The sequence below is a fragment of the Lepidothrix coronata genome, unplaced genomic scaffold, assembly GCF_001604755.1.
Source record: "Lepidothrix coronata isolate B3197 unplaced genomic scaffold, Lepidothrix_coronata-1.0 Scaffold291, whole genome shotgun sequence".
NCBI lineage: Eukaryota > Metazoa > Chordata > Aves > Passeriformes > Pipridae > Lepidothrix > Lepidothrix coronata.
The window spans coordinates 334221-347426 of NW_016690471.1; the positions used below are offsets into that span (position 1 = coordinate 334221).

The 13206-nt window shown below is 49.2% G+C and overlaps 1 long non-coding RNA gene across 1 annotated transcript in view; it reads right to left on the bottom strand.

Moving 5' to 3' along the window:
• The window catches only part of LOC108508361, a 10503-nt gene extending 1920 nt beyond the window's left edge, over positions 1-8583 (bottom strand). The window contains exons 1-2 of the long non-coding RNA XR_001878382.1: positions 8563-8583; positions 1257-1320 (exon numbers count right to left, since the gene is read on the bottom strand). This is a non-coding gene — a long non-coding RNA (uncharacterized LOC108508361). The remainder of the gene's footprint in view (positions 1-1256; positions 1321-8562) is intronic.
• Between the last annotated feature and the right edge of the window lie 4623 nt (positions 8584-13206).

Sequence of the window (13206 nt, forward strand, 5' to 3'; positions counted from 1 at the left end):
CTGTGGGATGGGAAGGAAGGAAGGAAGGCTGCTGTGGGATGGGAAGGAAGGAAGGAAGGCTGCTGTGGGATGGGAAGGAAGGAAGGATTGAAGGAAGGCTGCTGTGGGATGGGAAGGAAGGAAGGATTGAAGGCAGGCTGCTGTGGGATGGGAAGGAAGGAAGGAAGGAAGGAAGGCTGTTGTGGGGTGGGAAGGAATTCTCCCGGCTAGACTTGAAACCAAAAGGTCATTTCGCCGGGACTGCCAAGTCCACTCGCCGAGGGGGACTCGGCTTTTCTTCCGCGTCTCCACGTGTTTCTCTCTCCGTCTCCACAAACTCGCGTCCGTCCGCGGCGAGGCAGAGAAAGCGCTTGTGCCGCAACGAGGTACCTTTAAACTTCATTTCCTGTCCCTCCCCTGCTTTATGGATTTCTAATAATGAGTCGAAAACCGGAGAATAACCAATTAAAGTCTCCGGGACGGAGGGCTTGTGTGAATAGTTGGAGGTAGCCAGGCTTAATTGATTTTCCCAACAAATGGATGGAATAGGAACAAATGGAGTATTTTGTCTAAGGAACGTCCGGTGTTGGATTTATTTCTTTTACTCATTTTGGGGAACTTTTATCAATATAATTCCTTATCCCTTTTTTTTTTCTTTTTTTAGTTTTTTTTTCTGACTAAAAACTCTTACAAATATTGAAGTGCAATTCACAATATCCCGAACACGGAAACTAAAAGACTTCCTAAAAAGCCAGGAAAACTCTCCGGAAAATTATTCAAAATAAGATTTTAGAATTACTTGGCTGGCATGAGAATGTACGGGGCTAAATCAATTCTCGCACGAGTTGCTGGACCTGAAATGCTCTTGGCAAAGCGAGAGGTCTAATCCGGGAAAGTGAAATGCGCTTGACCGATGGATTTGTCCGACCCTCGACTTACCCGAATTATTTTGCTAATTAATTTTATTTAATCGCGGCCAGCGTAACGTTTTGGATACTTTTATATCTGTAAATATTACTTTTTAAGTCTTAGCCCCCAACCCTTCCAGCCAAAGCCTCGATGGTTAATTAAGGGAAACCTCATTTGACTGAACTTTGCCGCAAGTCTGGAGACTAATTGACATTTTTTTCCCCAAGCGAAACAGCTTTTCCTGGGCCCGGTTTTTGGGGGTCGCGGCCCCCGCGGCTGGGCCTGAGCTCAGCCGGGAGCCCACAGAGGCTCCTCCGGCATCCCCGGACACCCCAAACTAAATTCGGGTAGAGGGGAAAGTTTCTTACGGGTTTTGTGACGCCGAGATCTCCTCGTTTTGCTCCTCTGAGCCGTCCGCGTTCCCAGTGCGCCCTGCAAAAAAATCGGGAATTGTCGGAGTTATGAGGAGGGAGATGGGCTTGAACCCCGCCGCTTTTCCTTTCCTATCAATTAGAGTTTTCCTACTAATTGGAGCTTTCCAATTAATGAGAGCACTGAAGGGAACTTTTCCTTTTTAACCTGGGTTCTGCTTTTGGGGTTTGCTTCCCTTAATTCCTCCGAAAGCGGGGGCGGAGGGGAAGGGGCGCTGCGGGGACACGCGTGGGTTGTTCCTCTGCTTTTCCTTCTCGGGATTAATGATTCTGTCTGATCGCGGGTTTCATCCATAAAATCCGGGCTGTCCCCGAGGATTTCCAGGGGGAGGGAAACCCCCGGAGGCAGAAAAGTGACTCCTCCTTTGCGCGGGGTCTCAGGAGCCCTGCGGGACTCCAGAGAAATGCGTGGGTGTCATATTTTATTTTTATTTTATTTTATCCTATTATTTTATTTCGTTCCATTTAATTTTTTTAATTTATTTGGTGTCTTTTTTATTTATTATTTTATTTATTTATTTATATTCATTTAATTTAATTTTTTAAGCTGTTTTATTTCGCTTCGTGTCATCTGACTTTATCTCATTCGACTTCCGTTCGTTTGACTTCAGTTCATTTCATTTTATTTCATTTGACTTCAGTTTATTTTAACGCGCCTTTCCCTGCGGCAGAAAGTTCGATTTTTATTGCGAAATCCTTTTCTTCTTCTTCCCATTAAAAAAAAAAAAAAAAAAAAAAAAAAAGAAAAAAAAGGAAAAAAAAAAAAGAGAAAAAAAAAGAAAAAAGGGAAGAAAAGAAAAAGGCAAAGAAAACAAAAATCAGTGAAAATGTTTGTCTTCTGCTTGGCAGAGAAACAAAAGCGGGGCCGGGCCGAGGGCGCTGCAGGAACCGGCCGGCGAGCGCCGCCCCGAGGCCACGGGTACGGCCACCTCCTCTTCCTCCTCCTCCTCCTCCTCCTCCTCCTCTTCCTCCCCATCCCTCTCCTCCCTCTCCTCCCGGCTCCCAGGAGTCAATAATCACAGCCCCTGCCAGCGCCGGGGCGGGATTTATTATTTATTCCCCTTTATTAAATTATTATTATTATTACCGGGCCCGCAATAATTCAAGCGCTCGAGCAAAAAAAAAATATATAAATAAATAAAATATGGCTTATTTTTGCAAAGGCTGTTCAGGAATATCCCCGGGCCTGAGGGACACACGGGAGCGAGGGAAGAGCTGCTTCCCACTCCCATCCCCACCCCGCGGGGAGGGGGAGGGCAGCAGGAGGGTTTGAGGGCAACTTTTTAATCTTTTTGCCCTAAAAGCGCCTCCCGTTTGTCACCTATTCCCTTTGGGAACCCCCGCCCGCGTCCCAGGGGACGGACACGGAATATTCCCGAAGGCTTCCCCGCGGGATGGGGACGGCGGGGACCAGCTGCTGGAACGGGATTTTAATAAAAACATCGCTTTTTATCTGAGCGGGTCGCAAAGAAACTGTAATTTTCGAGATTCGGGGCCATTTCCCTCGGATCATCATTGATGTATTCTCCTGCCCCGTGAGTGTGTAATGGAGATGTGCACACATCTGCATTTACTGATGGATGCTCGGGCAAACACTTCAGATCCCCCCGATTCATTATTTTAGCGTTCATTCCCCTGACAGGGAGGAGTTATCTCGGGGCTCGCACATCCATTTACCGGCTGAGAGCTCCAGCTCGTCCCTGACATCTGAATTTAAAATGTCTTTCGAAACTTTAGCGACAGCCAGAAGGGAAGAAAAAAAAAGCCCATTACCTTAAAATGTTGCTCCAGCGCGAGAATTAAACCTGATCCATCCCCTACTTAGATTTGGGGCACTTTCAATTTTTTCCCCCCTTCCTGTTATTTATTTTTAAACCCAATCGCGAAATTAAACGGCACACGCGCGTTTTTCACGCCGATCCTGAGTGCTTTCCCTTATTTATGTTTTTCCATCTGCGAGTCAGGGGCTTCATTTCCAAGTTGCAGGAAGCGAAAGCTCTTTAAAAATATATCCCTCCTGCCTGTTCGGCGCGAAAGAAAAGAGCTTTTAATAGCGCGAGTTCAAGTGTGACCGCCACTTTTGTTTTACAAATTGCGCTGGCAGAAAAAGTAAAGTGGTGGGTCTGAGGTTTTTTTGTTTGTTTGTTTGTTTGGGGTTTTTTTTATTCCTCTTTTTAGGAAATAGAAAATAGTCGACAAATTGTTAAATTATCGTAGGTGTGGTGCTGTAAATAGAGGAGATTCTCTGTTTGCCTGTCTGCAAACACACACCACGCAGTAATATGTAGTAACTACTGCAGGTATGTGATACTACGGGTTCTTCGTTGGCAAAAATAATCGAAGTTTTACAGTAAACTTGAAATTCTTGCCCCTCACAGCTCTAATTTTTAGCTGAACCTGCCCATATCTGCGTATCAAAAAGGAGAGAAAGAATGAATTGTGAATTAATCGGGGGAAATCTGTATTAATTTCAAATTAGAGCCTATAAAAGACGAGGGCTCACAGGACCTTTTCCTCCCTTTGTGCGTTTAGAACTCTAACCAAGACAAAACCAGAATCCAACCCTCCTGTTGTCCACATTCCCCCCCAAAAAAGAGTTCCCCCCTTCTCTTCTCTTCTCTTCTCTTCTCTTCTCTTCTCTTCTCTTCTCTTCTCTTCTCTTCTCTTCTCTCCTCTCCCAAGTGGCTGTTTGGGTTTTTTTCGGGGGGTTCTTTGTGGCTTTGTTTGTTTGTTTGCCGATTCCGGCCCGTCTCCGACCTGCTCTAAAGCGCTGGAAGTTCAACAGCGTGGCTCGGGTTTATTGTATTTCCGGTACAACAGATTTATATCCCGGCCCAGCCAGGCTTTTCAAGGCTTTTGGGATGAAATGAAGCCAAGTTATAATCAAGTTTCTGGCTCCTCTTTGCGTCTCTCTTGAACTCGGAGGATTTGTTTCTTCAATGAACTTTTAAACTCCCCTAAACTTGCCCTTTCGGGCCGGGGCTATCTCTGCCTGTTGTCTTTCCAGCCTTTCTCATAATTCCTTTTGCTGGGCCCGGTTAGTTATTTATTACACTTGAGGACAAACCCCCAGACTACCAGGTAAGACACTGACCTTACATTAAATATATAATCACTATACACATAGAGAAGTGGTTTGTGCCTGACCAGATTGGCTGGGGGCTGTATTGTCCTTTTTAAAAATATATAAATTTATAATATTTTTTTTTCCTAAAAGGGGATTTTGGCCTTTTTTTTCCTGCCAGACTTCCCCCGCGGAAGTTGCTCGGAGCTCAGCAAAGCCCCCGGGGCCTCGCCGCCTCCCCCGGCTTTAATTCCCCCTTTTATCACCACCGAGTCGTTATTTTATAACACGCTTTTCCAGCGCGTTGGAGGGAGAAAATGACACAATAAGTTTCTCTCTGTTGCTATTTACACCTAAAAAATAGCCCCGATGTCGCTTTTCTCCCCCTCTTGCTTTAATTGATTTATATGTTTTTGACTTCTTTCCTTCTTCTTCTTCTTTCCTTTAAATGAATCCCCTTATACTTCCTTTCGGGAGAGGAGAATATGAATTAATCGCCTTTTTTTTTCCCCCCCGGAACTCACTGCTTTAGCTCTATTCTCTGCGGAAAGTTCTCCAACCACTGGCAGGTTTAGATTAAAAAAAATAAATAAATCTGGTAATAGTGTTTTAATACGAAGTCTTGATAAATAAGCTTCATATAGGAAACGATCCTTTAAATTGGCTTTCCAGAGGAGGTGGGGGAAGAACTTTAGGGATTTTTGCTCTTTTTTATGGCTGCGATAATCGCTTGTTTCTCAAAGTCAATAGCATTTTACTGTTTCCTCTGGTCTATTTGTAAACTATTTGTAAAGTCCTGCAGGAGGGATCCGCTCCAGACACTGTACATAGGAAATCATCTGAATAGTTGTTTCGGGCAATCCGAGGGGTTTTTATTTCGTCCCTGAAAAGATCCTTTTGTTGCTTTTGTTTCCTAGCAACTGTTTTCTATTATAAAAGTTCAGATTGCAGATGATGTCAAACAAAATGGCTGCCCGGGCGCCTTTCTTGGCAATTTTAGCCTTTGACCCAAGGCTGAACTAGAACTGCTCTGTGAATTAGGTAGTTTCATGTTGTTGGGGCTTTTAATTTTAAACACAAGGACATCAAACTACCTGATTTACTCCAGTTAATGCTCCTCGCTCTCGCTTGCCGAGGGCACTTGCCCCTGGGAGGATGGGGAAGGGGTGGCAGCCCTGGATCCCCCTCCTCTCCATCCCCTCCATCCCCTCCATCCCCTCCATCCCCTCCGGCCCCCGGACCGCACCGGGCGCGGAGACGCCGGGTCCGTGTCCCCCAGCCCGGGTCCGTGTCCCCTCCCCCGGGACCGTGATTCCCCTCCACCCCCGGTCCGAATTCCCCTTCCTGGGGGCGAGCACTTGCCCCAGGAAGGATGGGAAAGGGCTGACAACCCAGTTTTCCCCGTCTTTTCCACCCCCTGGACTACACCGGCACCAGGCGCGGAGGCGCCGGGTCCGTGTCCCCCATCCCAGGTCCGTGTCCCCCATCCCAGGTCCGTGTCCCCCAGCCCGGGACTGTGATTCCTCTCCACCCCCGATCCCAATTCCCCTTCCTGGGCGCGGGCACATGCCCTGGGAAGGATGAGGAAGGGCTGGCAGACCGCTTTTTCTCCCTCCTCTCCATCCCCATGGAACTGCCGGCTCCGCGTCCCTCATCCCAGGTCCGTGTCCCCCATCCCGGCTCCGTGTCCCCCATCCCGGCTCCATGTCCCTCATCCCGGCTCCGTGTCCCCCATCCCGGCTCCATGTCCCTCATCCCGGCTCCGTGTCCCCCATCCCAGGTCCGTGTCCCTCATCCCGGCTCCGTGTCCCCCATCCCGGCTCCGTGTCCCCTCCCCCGGGAGTGACTCCCCTCCACTCTCGGCCCGGATCCCGCTTCCCGGGCGCCAGCACTTGCCCCGGGAAGGATGGGAAAGGGGCGGCCGCCCAGTTTTCCCCCTCCTCTCCATCCCCATGGAACAGCCGCGCCCGTGTCCCCCACCTGGGACCGTGACTCCCCTTCACCCCCGCTCTGTGTCCCCCTTCCCGGGCGCGGACACTTGTCCCGGGAAGGATGGGAAAGGGCTGGCGGTGCGGTTTTCCCCCTCCTCTCCATCCCCGGGACCGCATCGGAGCCGCCGGGGCCGTGTCCCCCACCCGGCTCCGTGTCCCCCACCCGGCTCCGTGTCCCCCGCCCCAGTTCCGTGTCCCCCACCCCAGTTCCGTGTCCCCCACCCCAGTTCCGTGTCCCCCACCCTGGTCCGTGTCCCCCACCCCGTTCCGTGTCCCCCGCCCCCGTTCCGTGCCCCCCGCACCCCGCCGGGCCCCAGGACTGGGCCCGGCCGGGCCAGGGGTGATGGTTTCTTTGTTTAAATCCCCGTTTCAGGGACCTCTTTGCGAGACAAGGCGGTCACGCCCCGAATCATCAAGAGCTTATTAACGGTCTAATTAGGCTGCGGCGCCTCTCGGAGGCTGAAATCCCCCTCCCCAGCGAATCCCCCCTCCCCCCCGGGTCAGCAAACCCCTCCGTGTGCGCAATAAACTTTGTGTCTGGCATAAAAATATAATATCCCTATAAATATACACACAAAGCCATAAAGGAATTTAAGTGGCTCTTATTTTAGGAGCTGTGATCTCCACCTCGGTGTAAAGGGTAACGCGTGGGTTTAGGGAACACAAAAGAGCTCCCGGGTTTAACTGTTCCAATGGATAAAATAAGTTTATTAAAGGTACCGCTGGCAATGCTTTAGGGACCGGGGTGGGGAGTGGGTCCTGTGACTTTTCCTATGGAAAATGCCACATTTTGCCATCGGATAAGGAATATTCAGTCCCCGAGGAGCTCCTGCATCTCGTAGTAAACATCCCCACGTCTTTAGGGACTGATAAATGCCAAGTTGGGGTCTGTGCCCCTCAAAAGACCGCCCGGCTGATCTCGTGGCTGGGCACTGATCTGTAAGTTCATCATATAAAACATCATTTTAAGTTCGCAGATATGACATTTTTCAGACCACGGCTGCGAATTTCACTAAATAAATGGGTTTATAGGTGGTCTCGGAAATGCCCACAATAGTTTCACCACATCCTCCCTCCGGGTCTCAACATGTTGCGCTTGGGCATATACTGATTAAAAAAAAAAATTAAAATAAAATAACTTAAAACCGTAAAAATCTCTGGGAGAAAGAGGGAGTGCGGAGAGTTCTGCGTGTCAAAGTGTGTGTTCAGATGAAATCCACCCATTCCACTTTCTGCAAGCTGGAAGCCCGCAGAGTTCTCTGTGTGTGTGTGTAAGGAAGCGGCTCATGGAAGCGATTTTCCCCGCACTGCTGTTCCAAACACGCATAAAAACAAATTTCACATGGTCCAGGCCACGGCTAAATAAGCCTGGGACTTGATCTGCCTTCGAGCTTTAAAGAATTAAACTTTGATACCATATCCAGGGTCCAACCCACCATCTGCTGCTACTTTTTGTGGCCTTGGGTAGGGATTTTTTTGTCGTCGGTGTTTTGCTTTTTTTTTTTTCCCCCCCTCCGCTCTGAGCGTTTAAAGAAAACGAAAACAAACAAACAGCCAACTTGTCTGGGTTTTAAACTGGTGCGTGCTTTATTCCCGAAACTGGTGATTCTTGTAGGCGCTGTGCCCACCTCGCCTATAAACAAACACCCGCTCGAGGGGAGGAGAGGGAAAGTCAAACAGCGGAAAATAACTCGGAGTTTTCTGCCTCGCTCTGCGAGCCCCGTGACTCCTTCCTTAGAAACAACGCGCCGCTTGTGCCCTCACTCAAAGCCCTTAAACGGAAAAGGACAATCTGGGAAAGTTAATCATAAACCGCTCGGTAATAATGGCCCCAAAGGCAACCCCACGAACCTGCCTTGTAAAAATGTCTGGGCTTCTGATTTCGATCTGCCTCCTCCCCGCCTGAATACAGGAAACAAGGGCCGGGAGGAGAACGGGGGACACGGAGCTGGGAAAGGAGCAGGATCAGGCCCGGGGGGGGCTGTGTTGCTGCCTGAAGACGGGAATTGGGGCTCGTTCCCCCAGGGAAGCAGCGGGGAGAGGTGGGCAGGGGCTCGGGGAGAGGTGGGCAGGGGGTCGGGGAGAGGTGGGCAGGGGGTCCCGCCTGTGCCTCGGGAGCGCCTCGTTCGCCTCCTTTTGCGAATTAAAAAAAAAAAAAAAAAAAAAAAAAAAGATAAGAGGACCTTACCTGGAGAAGCCGCTGCGTGGGGACGATAAAAGGGTTTTCCTCGGCGGAGGAATTGCCCGGTTTGGGACACGCTGCACATTTCTGAGCCAACACTCGAGGAGCAACCGCGCTTTTAATGCGCCGCATCCCCCCCCCAGTCGCTGCCCTGCCAAAGTCCAGCCTGTCCCATATTCCCCCCACCCGGGACGAGTTTTAATTACGGGCAAAAGTGTTGATAAAGGAGCCTCTCCGCCAGAAACTCCCCCTTTTATTTCACCGGGGCTCGCGCTCCCGGTTTTATGGAAACAATTCCATCGCAACTTCACCCTCGTACCTGTGCTTGTGTTTTCCCACCCTCTTCCCCTGCCTTGAGTGCGAGCGACAGATTTCTCACCACTGCGGGCTGTTACTTCCCTTCCTCCCAGACTAAACGCGACTTGGACGATGCTTTGGGGGTGGTTTTTTTGAGTTTGGTGGGTTTTTTGGGGGGCTACCCCTGTTATATCGCGGTGACCCCAAAGCAGAGCCAGTGGAATCCACCCCAGCAGCTCCCGGGGTGTAAAATCCGCAGCAGCCGGAGCCCAACTATTCCATGGGAGCTGAATATTATTTCAAGGAGGGAGGCGAGGGGAGGGGGAGATCAGTCCAGTAGCCAGAATGTGGGTTCCCGAACAACAACCCAACTTTATTTCAACTTTCTCTCCTTCCAGCTTCCCTTTTCAGATGCACATACGCTTTTACTTTACAGGGGGACCCAAACGCTTTATTAACTGCTGAGATTACAAACCTCATTTGGAATTGGTTTTTTTTTTAGCCAGAGTACACTTTCGGTCCTTGGAAAATTGCCCACATGTGTAACTTGTTTTTGCTTCTCCTCAGACAAGGAATTCCCCCCCTCCTCCTCCTCCCTCCCTCCCCACTTACGGATTTTTAACAGACGGCAGCATTCAAACCGAGAGCCAGCACAGGAAATGGCAAAGGTAGATCCTTCGGCTTTTAGGCTCCAGAAACTTATTTCACTTTTTTTTTCCTTTTTTTTTTCTTTTTTTTTTCTTTTTTTTTTTCCCTCTAAGTTTTACACTTCAGAAGGGAATTTTTGTTGCCCTTTCGTGCCTTCGGACGGGTTTCCATGACTGAAGTTTCTTCCATAACCTCTCCGACCTGCCCTAAAATGTATCATTCATAAATTACGTTTTGCTCCTTAAAAAAAAAAAAAAAAAGAAAAGCCATTCCCTAGTTGTGATTATCAGTATTATTATTATTATTATTATAATATTGGAATGTTTTATATCACCAAAAATAAACGCTCAGCCCTTTGAAGGCTGAGTTATCAGAATCTGGTCTCCAGACTCTCCACAGCCGTGAAGTTCACTCTCAGCTTTTATCCTGCCTTAGCTTATCCTTATCGGCTTCCAAACCTAAACTGGGGAAGGGAATATCCCTAAAATATCCCTAAAGTCGTGCAGGTTCCACCCGACGCCGGGTCGGCCTCTGGGGGTAAAGATCCTGCTGGAATTCCCCCAACCCTGCCCCGTCTGGGGGTAAAGCCCCGCACCCCCAAATCTCCTCCACCTTCTCCATCTCGGTGACAAAGGGGCAAAATCGGTTGGAAGAAGTCGCCAGTTCTAATAAATTATAACAAAAAGCCTCGAAAAAGTGGTTAAATGTGTTTCCGGTAAGAAATGGACCATCCGGTCTTTTTCTCTCTTAAGCCCAAAACTTATAAATCAGTAAAAAGCGACGACTGCACAGACTTAAAATCTGCATATTTCAAAAATATTGTGTATTTGGTTGCTTTCAGCTCAGAAACGCCGACCCGAGGAGTGACTCGTAAAGATGGATTTTGGCAGTTGTGTGTTTCAAAACACTACTCGGAAAATATTCCTTCTCTCCACAGACAATAAAGATTATTTATAAACACTATCCGAGCTCAGAAGCTTCTGCTTCTCCACTGCAGGCTGACAATACTCTGAGTTTTTCCTCACAGCCAGACACACTCGGGGCTGATTCTGCAAGCAGGAAAAAGTTTTCACTTCGAATTTTATTTTGAATAACTCTTTCCACTTCCTCTTCCCTTTACACGCCACAACAACCCCATATCTACAATTAATCTCGTTCTCAAACCCAGCCAAACTCGCATATCCTGCCTCCTCTCTTCCAAGGATTCAGACTTTTGGACTCTGCTCCTTGAGTTTTCCTTCTCCGAGTTGTGTTGTTGTTGTTTTGGTTTTTTTACAGACGGAAGAGTTTTTTATTTAATTTCTGGTGGGCTTTAATTAAGGATTTAAGACCTAAACGCCTCTGGAATGTCACCCGGAGCAGGCAGCGCTGCACGACGTGGTCTCCAAGCGAGCAGACCTGGGATGAAGCTGTAATTTGCCTTAAGCCCCTCTCAGAAAAGGCCACAAAGAGATGAGCGATGGGGAGATGCATAAAAAATAAACTCTTGAACAAACGGAAACCTCCAGAGGAGCGAAAGCAAATGGGTTTTGCAGATCTTCTTGTGAGGTTTCCATTCACCAGGGATCTGAAACCCCTTGGTTTCTGCCTCACAGCCACGCTCCTGAGAGTCTTCTTGGTTTAAATTTATATACTACAGAAAATTATATACTCACATGCTGACACAGTTCATCATTATTTATAGGAGGCGCACCAGGATTTTTTTTTTCCCAGGAATATATTTATTACAGGTAAGACACGGCCAATCTATCTGGCGAACAGAGAACAGGTGTTTTGCTTCAATTAACGTTCAATAATTTCATCTCTCCTTATTCAACACCCTGCTACCAACACGGCTGTTTATCCATCACTTGTATAAACACATTTCCATGCGCCGGGCGAGTTTCATCTCCACAACACACTTAAATCAGCCCTTTCCTCTCCCGAGCTCTCATAACATTTGCGGAGTCCCTCCGAATCTCCTGTGGACCGGCCTGATTTTTAAAAATCATTTCTGAAAGGCAATAAAGCCGAGAAATATGACGGTGCGAGCTCCCGGCTCGTATTTCACGCCTGGTGACACAGGGGCTCTGCCTTTCAAAACCGCACCAACTCTCGAGGAAGTTTAAAGAAGGGAGCGGGGGGAAAACAAAAAAATAAAAAAAAATAAAAGGACGTAGAAATGTGGAAAGTTGGAAAAATGAGGAATTCCCCCCTGGTTTCACACGAGCCCCGTTTGGGTGAGAGGCACCGGAGCGAGCAGCGCTCCTGCCCCGCTCTGCTCGCTGCTGGGGGATCCCTCTGCCCGCTCCGGTTCCGGGGGTGATGTGGAGTCATTTTGGATGAAAACCCCCCCGGAAAGGAGAGCAGAGTAGGCAGGGCAGCTGGAAGTGCTCACAGGACTCACCTGGTGACATCTCCCCACGGGTGGCTTGGCAAGATCGCAACCCCGAGGCTGGAGAGGGGTCCCCAAACTCTCCCCAACCCTCACCTTGGCTGGAGCCCGGGACGGAACCTCCTCGTCCAGCACAGGGAGGGTTTGGAGCTGCCTGGGGGGGGCTCTCGGTGTCCAGACAGTTGCAAAAATTCGAATTAAATCTGACCTCCGGCATTAAGCTCCGGCTCTCCTTGCCCATCATCCCGACCCTCTGGATTATTTTTTTGTTTTGTTTTAAAATGAAAATGGACAGCTTCCTAATTGCGCCTCATTTAGAGGAGCCCCGGTCCCGGACGTGGGGGAAACGCGTCCCTCCGTCAGGCTGCAGGGCAGATGCTCCTGGAAAAGCCCCGTTTATAGGAATAAAGGGAAATCTCGGGCTTTGGATGGAGGTTTTTAATTGCCTTCATCATCCTCCAGTACCAGTGAAACACCTCTGGCAGCGATTTCCCACCTCCGCTCTGTGCAGGCACAGACACTCACACGGACACGGGGAAACGCGAAATGGGTTTCCCCTTCATCCCAGGCCGTTCTTAGCACCCCCTCACTGTTATTATTAGCCTGTTAATACAGATTTCCCACCTCTGTACACTTCAGGAAGGATTCGCGATGATTTATCATTCCTAGAAATCTCTTTGCCCTTCACTTCAAATATCCTTCCGTGTTGTGGGGTGAGAGGGAGCAGGACGGAGGGGTAATAGATTAAAAGAGGCAAATTGATCCGGACTGTTACGGCTGAAGTCCAGAGAAACACTTTTGCCGCGCTCACGGGGAGCACCTTTTCCTTAGCCAACATTTACGGCGCCATCGGAGCGTCTCGCAATAAAGGGATTTACCACCAGAACTTGGGAGAACCGAGCCCGTGTCCCCGCGTCGCCGGGGCCGGAGCCGCACCGAGCTCGAACCCCCCCGTCCGCCACTCGCGCCGGTGCGAGGGGAAAATCCCCAAATCGCCAGGTTTTGGGAAAGGCGCGGAAAAGGCGCGCGAGGCGGGGGGGGGGGGTGTTGGACACGCACCGCGGGCACACGGGGGTGAGGTGCGAGGGGGGCACGGGCGCTGCAAACGCCAGGGGATCCTCCTTCGCCCCCTTTTCTTTTCCACAGGCAATAAATTCAAGGCTATAAAAATCAAAGAAAGCTAATGTAAGTTTTATTAAACTATTTAAGCATCGCGAGTTTGAGGCGTTCTGTGACAAAGCCGGATCAGTGGTGCAACTGTTTTTTTACTGGCCTTGTAAAGTTAAATGAAGGCTTCTGATTTCAGCCGTGTGGGGAACTATTTTAGCTCC